At 43.3% G+C, this 15694-nt stretch overlaps 1 protein-coding gene across 2 annotated transcripts in view; it reads right to left on the bottom strand.

Annotated features, from left to right (window-relative positions):
• STK39 (serine/threonine kinase 39) overlaps positions 1-15694 on the bottom strand; it is a 335022-nt gene that overhangs the window by 161888 nt on the left and 157440 nt on the right. The window lies entirely within an intron of this gene.

Below are 15694 nucleotides of genomic sequence, written 5' to 3'. Positions count from 1 at the left end.
TATTTGTATTCTGAATTCTACTCTTAAAAATAGATAGGCTGAAGTGATCAGCATAGGGACACAACCTTGTAATACACGTAACTATGCTCAAAATACTAAATAGGAGAGAAAAAGTTATTAATTATTTTATTGCTCTTTCTCAACACACTGTATTATAGGTCCTTGTTCTGCTAAATTTGATTTCCTACCACCAGCCATGGTTCAAATTGACAAGGACCAACATGGACCATTTTCACTGCACTTTGAAACTATTCAGGTAATGCATGTGTCACACTCAGAGAAGACCTCCTGGAGAATGCCAGAGATCTACTGTACCACAGTTGTCTGTTTTTCAGTCACTGGAACCCTTCTGCATAGCACAACTGTTTGAAATATTACAGCCCCCATCTGAAAACACAGTAGACTGTACTTACTCATGTATATCCATTTCACCCTGTCACAAAATTGTATGCATTTTCACAGAGGGTTCCTCACGTAAGTTCTGGGCAGACTATGTCCATCTAGTTCATACCGAAATCCCTAGTACCTGGTATACTAATGGGCACATTCAAGAGTTCAATTCATATCACTGGAATGAATGAATGCATACAATCATTAAATATTTGAACTTACATAGTTATATCACATAATCTTGCTTTAAAAAAATCTGATTTGGTCACAGTCTACAAAGGAATTAAAGGTAAAAATGGAGGCCGGCACCGTTGTTCAGCACCCCACATTGAAGCGCCAGACCGAGCTGTGACTGCTCTGCTTCTGATCCAGATCCCGCCAGTGTTCTGGGAAAGCAGTGGAGGATGGCTCATGTACTTGGGCCATATAGGAGACCCAGATGGCTGGCTTAGGCCTGGATCAATTCAGGCAGTTGGGGAGTGAAACAGTGGACAGAAAATAACTCTTTCTTCCTCTCTTTCAACTGATCTGCCTTTCAAATAAATCTTTTTATTTTACAATTATAAATTACTTCCATGTGCTTTTCATCTTACATATATGTCTCTACTACCTACAAGAGCAAAGCAAATGAGTATTACAGACAAAATCCATACGATGGAGTATGAAATACTCTGAATAATTTTCTAGAAGCCTCATAGCAAGCTAACACTAACCCTTGTTCATCTGTATAGAATAAGTGAAACAACTGTAAAACAATACCACATAATCACTAGATTCATTCTTCTTTAGTCAAGCATCCCAACCCAGCAGAGTGCCTAGTATATTGTGGGCGCTGAAAAACTGTCTAACTTCTCTATCAAGTGCCCATATTCTTTTAATAATGAAGAGAAGTATCTAAAGCAACTGCAAGCGTCCGCTTTTTCACTCAAGCTCAGTATAGTCATTGCATACTGGCTTTCTTTACTTCTCCTTAAAGGAAAGCTAGACATCCACATCATAAGATAGTTCTGAGATTGTATCTATCGAACTTTACCATATGCCATCCTCAACAGTTTACTACAGCAACTAGAAGTAGCCCTCTTTGCTTCCCAGTATTGAACGTGACTGGTTAATCATCATGTAATCTAAACAGGAATACCATCAAGGGCACACCCTCACGTTCAGTTCCAATGACTGTCGGCAAAAAAAAACATCTGGGATGCCCTGTTTATCAGAGACTGTCCAGTACATCTAACCACCATCTGAAGTGTTTTATCTCCTGCTTCTATCCTCTGCTCTCATTATTTCCATCTGCACCTTACTGTGGCCACTCCATGTCGTGTTGACTTGATGATACCCAAATGCAGCAGCCAGAGAAAGCATCTTTTAACTCCACAACAAAAACAAAAAAATATAACAGGAAACCCAAATTTCACTTCACATCAGTCACAACACTTCGGTAGTCATGCCGGATTTGCTACTGTGAAAAGTCAAGTCTCTATTGCTTTTAATTGCCCAGCCTGTTTCAAGTGGAAAAGAGAAAAGACTGAAGACATGCTGCATGGAGAAAAAGGAGAAAAGCAAAATGCCTGGATAATTCTTAGATGGGCTAATCAGTCTCTGAAATGTCAATAGCAGGCAAGGCCATGAATCAATTTTTCAAACAGTTTTTCATGGCTAATTAAATATTTTGTTGACTGCTTCAAGTTTACATTGCATGCACAATAGGAGAGCTTGAAAAGCATTACAGCAGAAAAGTTCAAGACAGAAAAAAAAAAAAAAAAAAGGAGGGGGGTGGAGAGCAACTGAGGTCAAAACTCTGGAGGGCCACATTAGAAAGGAAGGCAGGTGGGCCCAGCGGCAGGACTCTCGGCACAGTGACTCAGCCTTCAGAGCACCAGGCTCCAGGTTAGAGAGAGGGAGCCACACGATCAGAGTAAGTCATTCTACCTCTCTATGGGTGATCTTCATTTGTTTAAAAAACAAAAAGCTTACTTGATAGATTCAATTAATTATTGAGCGCTTACTTAATAGATTCCTTACCGTACAATGCTAAGAAATTTGCCTTGCATTATTTTTATTTTTTCAAATATAAAGTTTTATTGAGATATGAAATTCACCTACCATATACTTCAACAATGTAAAGTGTACAAGGTGACAGACTCTGGTGTATTCTCAGAATTGTGCCACCATCACAGTTTAGAGGTTTTATGACAAAAATTCGAGAAAGCTGTTATCAGCCAAAAAAAAGAAGCACCTGTGCTCATTAGCAGTTACTCTTTATTTCCCTGTGGCCTCCCACTACAGGCAATCATTAATGTCTTTTCTGTCTCCGTGAATCTGCAATCTTGGATATTCACATAAATGGATCCACACAACAGAGGTTCTATCTTCCTCCTTCCATTAATTGATGACAGCTGCCTATTCTGAATGCTACTGCTATGAACTTTCATATGTGGACAGATCTTCTCCATTCTGTTTAGTATGTATACAGTAGAATTTCCAGGTCATATGTTAATCTGGGGAAAGGCCAGATTGTTTTCCAAAGCAGCTGTACCATTTTACATCCCTACCAGCAGTGTAGGAGGGTTCCAGTTTCTCTACATCCACACTCGCACTTATTATGGTCTTTCTTTTTTTTTATTTATTTATTTATTTATTTTTTTTTTTGACAGGCAGAGTGGACAGTGAGAGAGAGAGACAGAGAGAAAGGCCTTCCTTTGCCGTTGGTTCACCCTCCAATGGCCGCCGGGGCCGGCGCGCTGCGGCCGGCGCACCGCGCTGATCCGATGGCAGGAGCCAGGAGCCAGGTGCTTTTCCTGGTCTCCCATGGGGTGCAGGGCCCAAGCACCTGGGCCATCCTCCACTGCACTCCCTGGCCACAGCAGAGGGCTGGCCTGGAAGAGGGGCAACCGGGACAGAATCCGGCGCCCCGACCGGGACTAGAACCCGGTGTGCCGGCGCCGCTAGGCGGAGGATTAGCCTGGTGAGCCGCGGCGCCGGCCTATTATGGTCTTTCTAATCAGGGCCATCCTACTGGGTATGAAGGGGTATCTCAACGTGGTTTTGATTTGCATCTCCCTCCCTCGATTTTAACCGTAAGCACAACCTTATGTGTAAAGAATCAATCTTTATTTTCTTTGGAACACAAGGAAACCACGGATTGGAGAAGTCAAGTGGCTGACTCAAGGTTAAAGTCATATGCAAAGTCTGCACCCTGCAGAGCCCCCACCAGTGCTCTGCACTAGCACAGGGCCTCACAGGATCCCAAGAAGGCTGTAACAGGCTGCCCTCCCGGTGTCCTCCCAGCTACAACATTTTGGGATCATAAATTTCCACTGTCTAAAAATCTCCCCTCTGAGGCAATGATTTCTTTGCCTTGATATCAGGAACACCTGTACTTCTTTGAGTAGGGTGTTTGTGTTCAAATCATAACAAGGATGAGGATACGGCCCCATCACGCTGGCTGAAGTCCACCTCAAAAAAGTGCAGGGAAGGCTTAATACTGTGGCAAACCAGCCACATTCAACTGTTTTGGATTTCTAATGACCGCAATTTCATTTTTTTAAAGATTTATTTATTTTATTTGAAAGAGTTACACAGAGAGAGAAGGAGAGGCAGAGTTCACTCCCCAGCTGGCCGCAATGGCCAAAGCTGAGCCAATTCAAAGTCAGGAGCTTCCTCCAGGTATTCCACGTGGGTGCAGGGGCCCAAGGAGCTAGGCCAACTTCCACTGCTTTCCCAGGCCACAGCAGAGAGCTGGATTGGAAGTGGAGCAGCTGGGACTCAAAATGGCACCTACATGAGAATGCCGGCACTGTAGTCCGCAGCTTTACCTGCTAGGCCACAGCACCAGCCCCAGCAATTTAATTTTCACATACACATGATGAACTTATCTCACTCCTGGCTTCCTATTTACTTTTCTGTCCTTATGTTCTCCTGACCTCCTTTTCCTCATCTACCAAAAAAATGTTTTTACCCAGCTACACTGTTTGCATCTTTGTAAGCCATCTCAAATCTTTCCTGAAATAAAGTGAGTAGTAAAGAAATAAACACGCCCAAACGTTTTCAAGTAGGCTTCAAAATAACCCACAGCTGCAGGCCCTTTCACTAGACTGTGTACTTTCCTAAGCAAACTCTTCCCCATGAAATAGAACACACTGCTCCTCTGTGTGCCCTGGCAGGAGGGAAAATGCTTTCATAGTCTCCTAAATTGGACATGTGTTCCAAAATAATACATGGAGAGAGAAGTGCCCAGTGCATTCAGAGAAGCGAGCAGAGATTCCTTTTGTTAGCACATGAATATATGCAAGGGTTACTTCTCCTAGAATATTGCCTTAAAATTTTTGTTCCTTTTATTTATATCTAAAACTTCTTAACACTTTTTGATGGCTCAGTGGTGCTACTGGAGGCCATAAATAACAATCTGAATTTGACAGCTTCCTAGGAAAAAGTTCTCAACATTTCTGTAATCTTGCAGGTCTTTCATAAGCACTTGTTTAAATCCCACAGCGTTTATCCATACGTTTTAACGCAGTTCTTTTACTTTTTTAGTCTTACTTCAATTTTAATTGACAAATAATAAGTGTGTATATTTACTGGGGTTCATGTGAGTTTTTGATACATTTTGTATTGATTGAGTCAGAATAATTAACATTACCCATTGCCTCAAAAATTTTGCATTTTTTTTGTGGTGAGAAAATTGAAAATCTTCTCTTCTTGAGTGTAAGAAATCTTACCCAAATGTGCAAATAGCAGCAGAATTCATTTCTCCCCTCTAACTACAACTGTGTGTCCACAGACCAAGCTCTACACCACCAGCCTGCGGTAACTCCATTCCACTCCTATTTCTCTGAGGTCAATGTTTCTAGATTCCACAGATAAATGAGATAATGTAGTGCCTGTGCCTGGCTTATTTCACTTAACAACATAAAAGAATATTATCTGGGGCTGGCACTGTGGCATAGCAGGTAAAGCTACGGGCTGTAGTGCTGGCATCCCATATGGGCACCAGTTCAACACCTGGCTGCTCCACTTCTGATCCAGCTCTCTGCTATGGCCCAGGAAAGCAGTGGAAGATGGCCCAAGTGCTTGGGCCCCTGTGCCCACGTGGGAGATCCAGAAAAAGCTCCTGGCTCCTGGCTTCGGATTAGCACAGCTCTGGCTGTTGCGGCCATCTGGGGAGTGAACCAGTGGATGAAGACCTCTCTCTCTCTGCCTCTACTCTCTGTGACTCTGCCTTTGAAATAAATAAATCTTATAAAAATTTTTAAAAATTAAAAAAGATAAACACAGAGCCAGCGCCACGGCTCAACAGGCTAATCCTCCGCCTTGCGGCGCCGGCACACCGGGTTCCAGTCTTGGTCAGGGCGCCGGATTCTGTCCTGGTTGCCCCTCTTCCAGGCCAGCTCTCTGCTGTGGCCCAGGAGTGCAGTGGAGGATGGCCCAAGTGCTTGGGCCCTGCACCCCATGGGAGACCAGGAAAAGCACCTGGCTCCTGCCATCAGATCAGCGTGGTGAGCCGGCTGCAACATGCCGGCCGTGGCGGCCATTGGAGGGTGAACCAACGGCAAAGGAAGACCTTTCTCTCTGTCTCTCTCTCTGTCCACTCTACCTGTCAAAAAAATTAAAAAATAAAAAATAAACACAGAATCAACAAAGTTTTAAAAAGAGAATATTATTTGGCCTTAAAAAGTGAGAAAAGAAACTATCACTTGCAACGACATGGATGAACTTAGCATTCTTTTGTTCCTAAGACTTTACCTTATGTAACTAAAGAGTAAGGCACTAGTACCAAAAAATGTTAGAATATCATAAACTGGGGCCGGCACTGTGGCGCAGTGGGTTAACACCCCGACCTGAAGCACCAGCATCCCATATGGGTGCCGATTCGAGACCAGGCTGCTCCACTTCCCATCCAGCTCTCTGCTATGGCCTGGGAAAGCAGTAAAAGATAGCCCAAGTCCTTGGGCCCCTGCACCCCCGTGGAAGACCAAGAAGCTGCTCCTGGTTCCTGGCTTCAGATTGGCGCAGTTCCGGCCGTTGTGGCCAATTGGGGAATGAACCAGTGGATGGAAGACCGCTCTCTGCCTCTCCTCTCTCTCTGTGTAACTCTGACTTTCAAATAAATAAATAAATTTTTAAATAAAAAAAGAATATCATAAACCACCAATGTCAATTAGTTCAGTGTAGAAACAATAAAGCCACGACGACCTACATACAATCAATCATGCCACCTGATGTCAGAAACGATCAGAAACTTTTTTTTATTGATCTAAACCTTTATTGGGGAAAATCAAGGTCTCCCAATACTCAGAACAGTATGAGGCCATGTGTAAAATCACATACATCCGGGCAGGCTTTTGGCATAGTCATTAAAGACAATGCTTGGAACAACCACATCCCATATCTGAGGGCCAGGGTATGAGTTCCAGCTCTGCTATCAATTCTAGCTTCCTGCTAAAACAAACCCTAGGAGACAGCAGGTGATAGTTCAAATACTTGGGTCCCTACCATTCACATGGTAAACCCAGATTGAGTTCCAAGCTCTTGATTGTGGCCTGGCCCACTCCTGGTTATTGTGGACATTTGAAAAGTGAACCAGTAGATGAAACATTTCCCTGTCAGTCTCTATCTCTCTGTCTTTTGAATAAAATGAAGTCTTTTTTAAAAAAAAAAAAGTATACATTTATCTATGTATATACATACATACACATTCATAAAGAGATGACTGGAAGGATGTGGAAAAAATGCTAAAAGTAGTGACTCCTCAATGGCAGTATTTTAGGGGATTTTAAAAATAATCTGTGCACTTTTATTTATCAACGAAATTTTTTTCATAAGCATTCAACTTTGTAATCAAAACAGTCTACCATCTTCAAATGACTACAAAACATACAAACTGCATAATGTGCAAAAAGTACTGTCCGAGTCATCAACAGGGAACTTAAAATGAGAAAAAGAAAGGCACTGAAACAATTTTAAGTACATTAAAATTAAGTATCCAAGTGAGCACTGACCATGCCATGAAAATTCCACAAAGAGAAGGAGGGGAAGGAGCTGTGAAGGTGCAGTATGGAATAAAAAGAAGTAACGTTTTCAGAAAATGGGTGGCAAGTGGCAAACACCTGTGTCTTATTATCCGGAGTCAGTTTAGCTGAAGCTTAGCATTCTGACTGCTGATGAGTGAGAGATGCAGGTTTTAAAAGGCTTGATGCTTTGGAGCACCACTGGGCAATACCCACTAAAATTACTAATGTGTAAACCTTTGACACTACACTTCCAGTTGGAGTTATCTACCCCCACGGTAAAACATCACTACACACAAAATGACGCATACGTCAAAGTAACTAAGGAAGCCATGTTTCTAACTGCAAAAATGTTTGGAAATCTCCAGGTGACCAGCAACAGGAGAATTATATGAATTATCATTATATTACAATTATAAATGAATTAGCATTTGCCTTATAACAGAATAGTATGTAGCAACAGGAAGGAGCAAGCAAGTTATAGACGGATGAAAAAATTTATTCAGTGAAAAGAAGCAAGGCAAAGATTTGCATGTGTTACCTTCTGGGGTTAAAGTGAATAACAATGAAGACTCTGTGCTTATATTTGAGTAAACAACCTGGGAAGAACAATTTCAAGAACGTGATCCTAGCAGCGGTGCACGGGTGAAATTTTCAAAGTGCTTCTGCATTATAACCTCTACTTTGAGCCTGAAAATTTGTTAGCATAGAAAATTAAAGTGAATGCAGTCCACCCCACTCATTCTGATGAATCGAACAGCTTCCCCACACTCCCCTCCAACCTGACAGTCACTCGGGAACTAAACAAAGCCTGTGCTCTCTCCGGGACAAGACAGTTCAGCGGACTGGGATCCGGCACCGGACCACACAGCTGCCTCCAAGTCATTTTATAAAACAACAAAGTCAGTGGATCAAACACAACCCTCCTTCTGGTGAGCCCAGTCCAGAAAACTCCCACCGTGTGGTGGAATCTAATTGGCATAGAAATAAAGGGCCCTGGCGAAAGGGAGCCTGACCTTGGAAGTCAATTTCAAAGGCAAGCTCAGGCTGACCAAGGTGCAGCCATAAATCCCAGAAAATTAAAGAGAAATTTTGAAGTAAGCAAACACCATTTACAGAGCTTTACATCTGTGGGAAATGCCGACAGCATCTTCTTGAAAGGATTGCACCTACATTTAATTGAGATTTTAAAGCCAGAATTTCAGGATTAATAACCAACAGGGTAAGACCTTGTGTGAGAAATGACTCCAGTTCCGGGCGAAATGAAATTGGCTCTATCCCACGAAAGCGCTATATTTATTCAGAACCTCACTTGACCATTCCAATCCCAGGTGTGAACTCTGCCTTCCTTTAAAGGACAAGCAGGGGTTCGTTTAAGGCAGTCTTACCTTGCAGACCTAGCATGACAGCCGGAGAAGAGCAAGACACCAGGACTCCAACATACTTTAAAGAAACAGTTACCAGTTCATAGGCAGGGCTGCCTAACACACACAGACACTAGCTGTGGCATCAGAGGGCTCTGTACAAATCCCCACTCCAGCACTTAGCAGATGTGAGCTATGTGAGAAATTCCTTCCATTTTGCACACCTCAGTTTACTCCTCTGCTATGCAAAGATACCACAGTACCTGCACAATCTGTGATGAGTCCAAGAGAAAATGTCATTCAGGCAGTTAACATGGTATCTGACCTAGATTAAGCTCAATAAAAATTATCTATTATTGTTATTACTATGGTCACTGTTATGGTTCTTATTAATACCTCCATTAGGCCAATACATTATTAATACATGACTAGGCATGTAATAGAATAAAAATGAAAAGAAAAATTGTATCACAAACTAAGGTATGCTTGGGTTAAGGCTTGAATTATATGGAATACATACTCATTGAAAGCCCATTCAAAACCCAAAAAGTCACTTTGATGTGACACTATTGTTATGGTAGCAGATCAGTAATTTGAGGAAGGGTGGTTGCTTCCTCTCATGTAGCATTACATTGAAAGGATCGCTTCAGTTGGCAATTCTGCCATTAGCATGTACTCAGCATTAATGACACAGCTCACAGATTAAAAAAGAAAACAGGTTTCCTAGAAGGCATTAGCATCGCCACATGCAGTGCACGGTGAGCACCATTTCCATTGGTCAGCCTCTGCAAAGCACCTAGGTACAGAATTGGCGCAAACTTTTCTTACAGGGAGGTTGCCATCGCGTTGAGTCTGGCTCACTGGCAGCTATTTGACCCTAAAAATATCATTTCACACCATTTTTTTACCTTTGTGACACACACACTGCTGCCTGAGACAGCTGACCTTTCCCTGGCCTCACAGGCACGTGAGACAGTAAAACGAAGATGCATGGGAGTATAACTCAACCTCTAGGGCACGCTCGGCGGTTTTACTCACGCTGACTTACACCCCTTACTAGGCCATCAAGTGGTAACAGCTAACTGTTCATACCATGTCCTGTGATCACACACAACAAAGTCTTCAGAAGTTCAGAGAGAAAAAGACTCTGAGGATAAATTAATTTGGGCACAGAAAACTTTGAAGTCCAAGCAAGTTGTGTTCATATTACGTATTTCCCATGAGCGTCCTGGAGGTTGCTTGCACAGAGAGCTCCAGTCCATGAATTTCTTAGAGAGGCTGAATCAGTTGTTTGCTTCCCATGTCTCACTTATCTCTGGGGGAGAAAAGCGTTCCTCCAAAGGAGAATCTCTCCACTGCTGTCTGCAGCTAAGAGACTTCAGCCACACAGGGACACAAGTGGCACCTTTCAAGTCTCGGGCTTACTGGCATCCATTGGGATTCTCAAGTTCAACTTTTGTCAAATTGAAAATAAATAAGGAGAACAGGAGTGTGTGGCCCAAACAACAGGCTAGACAGTGCTCTCTTCCCACATGGCAGCAGAGCTGTGGGATTTACAGCCGGGCACTCCCACATGTGTAGCACGGGACCACATCAGCCTCACCTGATTCCTGATTCCTGACTCGGGCTTGGTTCTTACAAAATGCAGACATAAATACTAGCATTTCTAGGTAAACTTCAATACCTCAAAGTCCTTCAGGAAACTAGAGACTGATTACGTTGGCAAACGAACAAGAACAGTTTTCTCTGAAGAACAAGGCTGTAGCTGCTGGGGTCCTGTGCTCTACAGGGACAGGAAGCAACCTTAAGCATTAATTTCCTTAAGAAAATAAAAGGTGATCCTCACATGACATTTAAATACTTTCAATGCTCCCTTGTATAAGAAACTGTGCCTTCCTTACAAAATTCTCCAGAACACACAATTGAGTGGAAGGCAAAGAAAATAGGAAAAAAGTGCTGACAGAGTCCCAGTCATGACCCAGACTCTGCATAAACATTTGACATAAATCATCGCATGCTAGCTTCGCCAAAACCTGGGGAGGGTGGGAGAATGGAGAAAAAGAGGCTCAGGGAAGCGGGGTGACCGGTCCAAGGGCTGAAGCCATCCAAGGGCCAGTGAAGATGTAATCTCAAGCTAACAATTTTTTTTCCTTTTTTTTTTAAATTTACTTTTTTTCCTATTGCCAGAAACTGCACATATGAATGGGGTGCAGGGTGGCTTCAATACATGTATAAGATCTGTCCTGAATGATCACGGTAATCCACATTTCTCCCTCTTGGACTGCAGCCTTAGAGCGCCTCTCTTCGGTTTGCTCAGAAAATAGAGAACAGGTTATTGTGAACTGCAGTCACCCCACGATGCTGTACAACTCAAGGAAATTATTCCTAAAGTTAGAATATTTTCAAACATCTTAGACAACGATTTGGAAAAGCAAACAAACAAAAAAAGAGTGGCAAATAGAGTTTCCAGTTATAAAAATTATAAATGGTTGAGATCAGATGGAATTTCAACCAGGACACTGGTATACAAAACAAGCAAACCACAGGGAGAAAGCTCAGCACTGAAACTGTGCAGTGTTATCCTCGACTGGCGACGCTGGTCATGACCAGCACCTGTTACAACACAATGGCTTCCACGCGCACCTCCATAAAAAGCACTCTGAGACCGTGAGCCAGTGGCTGATGGTAATGGCTTGATCACTGCTTTCAGGCTGGCAGCTGCTTTATCATTTGTTTGTTCTGGACAGAAGAGGTTACAACGACAGAGTAATGGGCAAAAACACCTCGTAATACTGAACAGTGGGCCAGCCTCCACACTGAAAACGATTCTGTCTCTGAGAACAGGCTGCCCTGCCGAACAAAAGGCTCCCCGTGCTGTTCATGATCAATGTGCTCTCCTAACACCTCCAGTGGCCCAAGGAGTCCAGGACCCCAAGACAGAAGCTACCAAATGGGCTCGGTATCAATCAGCTTTTAGGACTGCATACATTCTAAACTCTCTTAAAGTTACTAAATGTCTCAAGGTTCGAAAATTGTCAGAAGACCTGAAATTCTTCCAATAAAACAGCTAACTGTATATCTAGAAAAGAAAACATAAGATGAAAGTACATGGGTGACATTTCAATACTAAAAACAAGTAACAGGAAATACCATGTGACAGGCACTGGTTGCTAAGTACATGTATTTGCACAGCTGTGAGGCTCTGTGTGTGTAATATGAAGGTACTCCAGAAACTTCACAGATTGGGGAAAGTGTTTAGCTTCACAGTTAAAATGTTGGGTGGGATGCCTGCATCAGAGTGCTTGGGTTTGAGTCTCAACTCTGCTCCAATTCCAGCTTCCTGATTATGTGCATCCAGGGATGCAGCAGGTAAGTAGTAGGGTCTCTGCCACCTGCCTGGAAAACCTGTATGAAGTTTTCAGCTCTCAGCCTTCATCTGGCTCAGCCCTGGCCATTGGAGGCATTTGGTGAGCAAACCAGAAATGAGAGCTCTTTCTTCCCCGCCCATATATACATATATATAAATGTTTTTAAAAGGTTCAGGGGAAAAAATTTATTGAAAGATAAGTTTAGAGACCAGAACTGTGGGACAGCAGTTTAAGCTACTGCTTGAAATGCCAGCATCCTATATCAGAGTGCTAGTTCAAGTCTCAGCTGCTCTACTTTTGATATAGCTTCCTGTTGATGACAAGGTAAGGCAGCAGATGACCCAAGTGCTTGGGTCCCTGCTACCTATCTGGGAGACCAGGATGGCATTCATTGCTCCTGGTCCTGGTCTGGCCCAGCCCTGGTTGTTGTGGGTATTTGAGGAGTGAACCAGCAGCTGCAAGATACCTTTCTCTTTCTCCCTCTCTTTCTCTTCTCTCCGTCTCTCTCTCTATACATATATACACACTATATAAATATGCTATATATATACTATATATATATATCCCTTTTTTTGTTACTTTTTAAGATTTTTTTTTTTGAAAGGTAGAGTAACAGAGAGGGAGAGGCAGACTCAAAGAGAGAAAGAGAAAGAGAGAGATCTTTCATCTACTGGTTCCTTCCCCAAATGGCTGCAACTGCCAGGGCTGAACCAGCCCAAAGCAGGAACCAGGAGCTTCTTCTGGATCTCCCGCATGGGTTTAGGGGCCCAAGCACTTGAGTCATCTCCACTACTTTCCCAGGTGCATTAGCAGGGAGCTGGATTGGAAGTGGAACGGACGGGTTTCAAACTGGCACCCATATGGAATTCTGGCACTGCAGGTGCTGGCTTTATCCGATACACCACAGTGCCAGCCCTGTAATTCTGCCTATCCAATAAATAAGTAAAACTTTTTTTTAAATATAAGTTTATTTTGGTACAAAAAATGTAAAATCATAGGTTTTTTTCATAATATATATTTTCTTTTTTCTTTTTGAAGTATCCTTTATATATTAGTCTCCATATGAGATAACTGAAACTTATTGAATTTTTAGATATAATGCCTTCCATTTTAAATATTTGTAATTATTTAAATGTCAGTAACTATAAGCTACATATATACTCTTTCCTTGAAAAAAATTTATTTATTTATTTGAAAGGCAGAGTTACAGAGAAGCAGAGGCAGAGAGAGAGACAGAGAGGCCTTTCATCCATTGGTTTGCTTCCCAAATAGCCACAAGAGCTAGAGCTGTGCCTATCCAAAGCCAGGAACCAGGAGCTTCAACCAGGTCTCCCACATGGGTACAGGGGTCCAAGAACTGGAGCCATCCTCCACTGCTTTCCCAGGCCATAGCAGAGAGCTAGATTGGAACTAGAGCAGCCAGGACTTGAACCAGCACCCGTATGGGATGCCAGCACTGCAAGTGGCAGCTTTACCCACCACACTACAGTGCCAGCTGCTACAAAAATACTCTTAGAACATGCAATTCCATACCTGGGAATACACCCTAACAAAATAGGTGAGATTGCACAATAATGCATATATAATACTGTCTATCCCAGTGTGACTAACAATAAACGTAGTGGAAACAATCTAAATGCCCACCAAGAAAGAACAGACTCTTATTAACTATAGTCATTCTTGAAGTGGAATATTCTGCAGGCATTAAAACTGAGTAAGCAAACCAATGATTGCTGACACAGAAAGAGGCCCCTGCATATCATGTAACAGTACAGACAGATAACGGAGCAATAAAGACAGCATGGAGGCAGGCAGTTAGCCTGCTTGAACCAGCACTAGTGATGGAGGTGCGGGTTACAGTGTCCACATCCCACATCAGAGTGCCTGCGTTCAGTGTCCAACTCTGGCTCCTGACTGCACTTTCCTGCTAACGCAGCCCCTGAGAGGCAGCAGTAATGGCTCAGGTTGTTGGATTCTGACACTCACATGGGAGACCTGGGTTCCTGGCTTCCAGCTCCCAGCTTCACCTTACTGCTCTGGAGCATTTGGGGATGAACCAGCAGACGTGATTTCTTGTTCTCTCTTCCTTTCTGTCTCTCTCCCCCCCTAACCTCTCTGCATCTGAGACAGACATAAATGCAGCCTGATTCCAATTTTGCTTTCTGGAGAAAGGAGGCCTTGAGCTGCAGTCAGGGTCTGCTGAGGCTGGAGGTGCTGACATTCACAAGGAGGAGGAAGAGCAGCCAGCATCAGGACTGTGGGCAGACCCGAGGCCAGCCGGGGTGGGGCGAGAAGGAGAGCAAGGGAAGGCTAGGGAAGGAAGAGACCAGACCACGCCCTGAACTACAAGCTCACTGTAGGCTTCTGGTTTTCAGCCCAGAAATCACTGGGAAGCCAGCACACTGTCTGCAGGTCACAGATCACCAGGGGACTCAGAGGCCACTCAGGGTGACCCTCGGATAGAGCTGGAGTCTGACCAGAGCTGGCCTCCACAGCCAGAGCCTGCCCCTAACCCTCAAGCACAGACTTCTGTGGTCGTAGCTGTCGGTCCAAGAGCCAGTCCTGGACCCTGCTCTCTGCTCCTCCTCTACCTCCTAACAGCTTTCCACAAGGACTCAGGCAAAGTCCACTCCCCAACTCTTTCCTCCAAACCCGTAAGGGGTCCCTCTGGTCTCAACAGTGGGGTCTTCCCAATCCCTCCTCACTTTATTTGTATCTGCTATCCAACTATTTACGTTAACAGCCAACACAATCTCAACTGGCCTTTTAAGTCTGAGTTAAATTAAAGTCTGGTGTTTGTCTTTCATGGCTCTACTGCTGCTCTGTAAGTTGTATAAGGGCTCTTTTACTTTGTGCCAGCTTATATGCAAGGGGGAAAAATTGTCATAAGACACTTTTTAAAATGAGTATTTTGAAGTAATTCAATTGAGAGCTTAGAAATCCTATATCGAAGAGTAAACTTGGTCCCTTGAATTTAATTTATCTTAAAACTAACTGAATTTCAAAGAGAAAGAAATATTTCTGGCCTTTACAAAAAAAAAAAAAAAAAAAAAAAAAAAAAAAAAAAAAAACACAGTCCTGGGGCATGCATTCCAGATTGGAATTCCTGAATTCAAGTCCTGGCTCCACTCTGATTCCAGCTTCCTGTGGATGCGAGCCCTGGGAGGCAGCAATGATGGCTCAAGGAGCTGGGTCTCTGCCACTTGTGTGCAAGTCCTGGAAAGAGTTCCAGGCCCCGGCCTTCAGCCAGGCACAGCCCCGGCTCTTGTGGGAATTTGGGGAGGCAGGTGTGGAATCAGTGAATGGATGATCTGTCTCTGTCTCTGTCTCTCCCTCTCTTTCAAACAAATAAAAGTTAATAAATATTTTTTTAAATAGAGTCCTAAATCTCTACCAAATCAATTATGTTTGGTTAACTTAAAACCAGTGGCTCTTCCACCATAACCCTTTTCTGCATGTGTGCCTTGCACCATGCCTTGGCTGGTCTCACTGCATTCCTTGTGAAGAAACAAATACAGCATGATGGCGGAGGGGGAAGGGAGGGGGGGGTAGGTATTGGGGTGGG

This window comes from Oryctolagus cuniculus, chromosome 3, assembly GCF_964237555.1.
Source record: "Oryctolagus cuniculus chromosome 3, mOryCun1.1, whole genome shotgun sequence".
In the NCBI taxonomy this organism is placed as follows: Eukaryota; Metazoa; Chordata; class Mammalia; order Lagomorpha; family Leporidae; genus Oryctolagus; species Oryctolagus cuniculus.
This window is presented reverse-complemented; position numbering and strand designations above follow the sequence as displayed.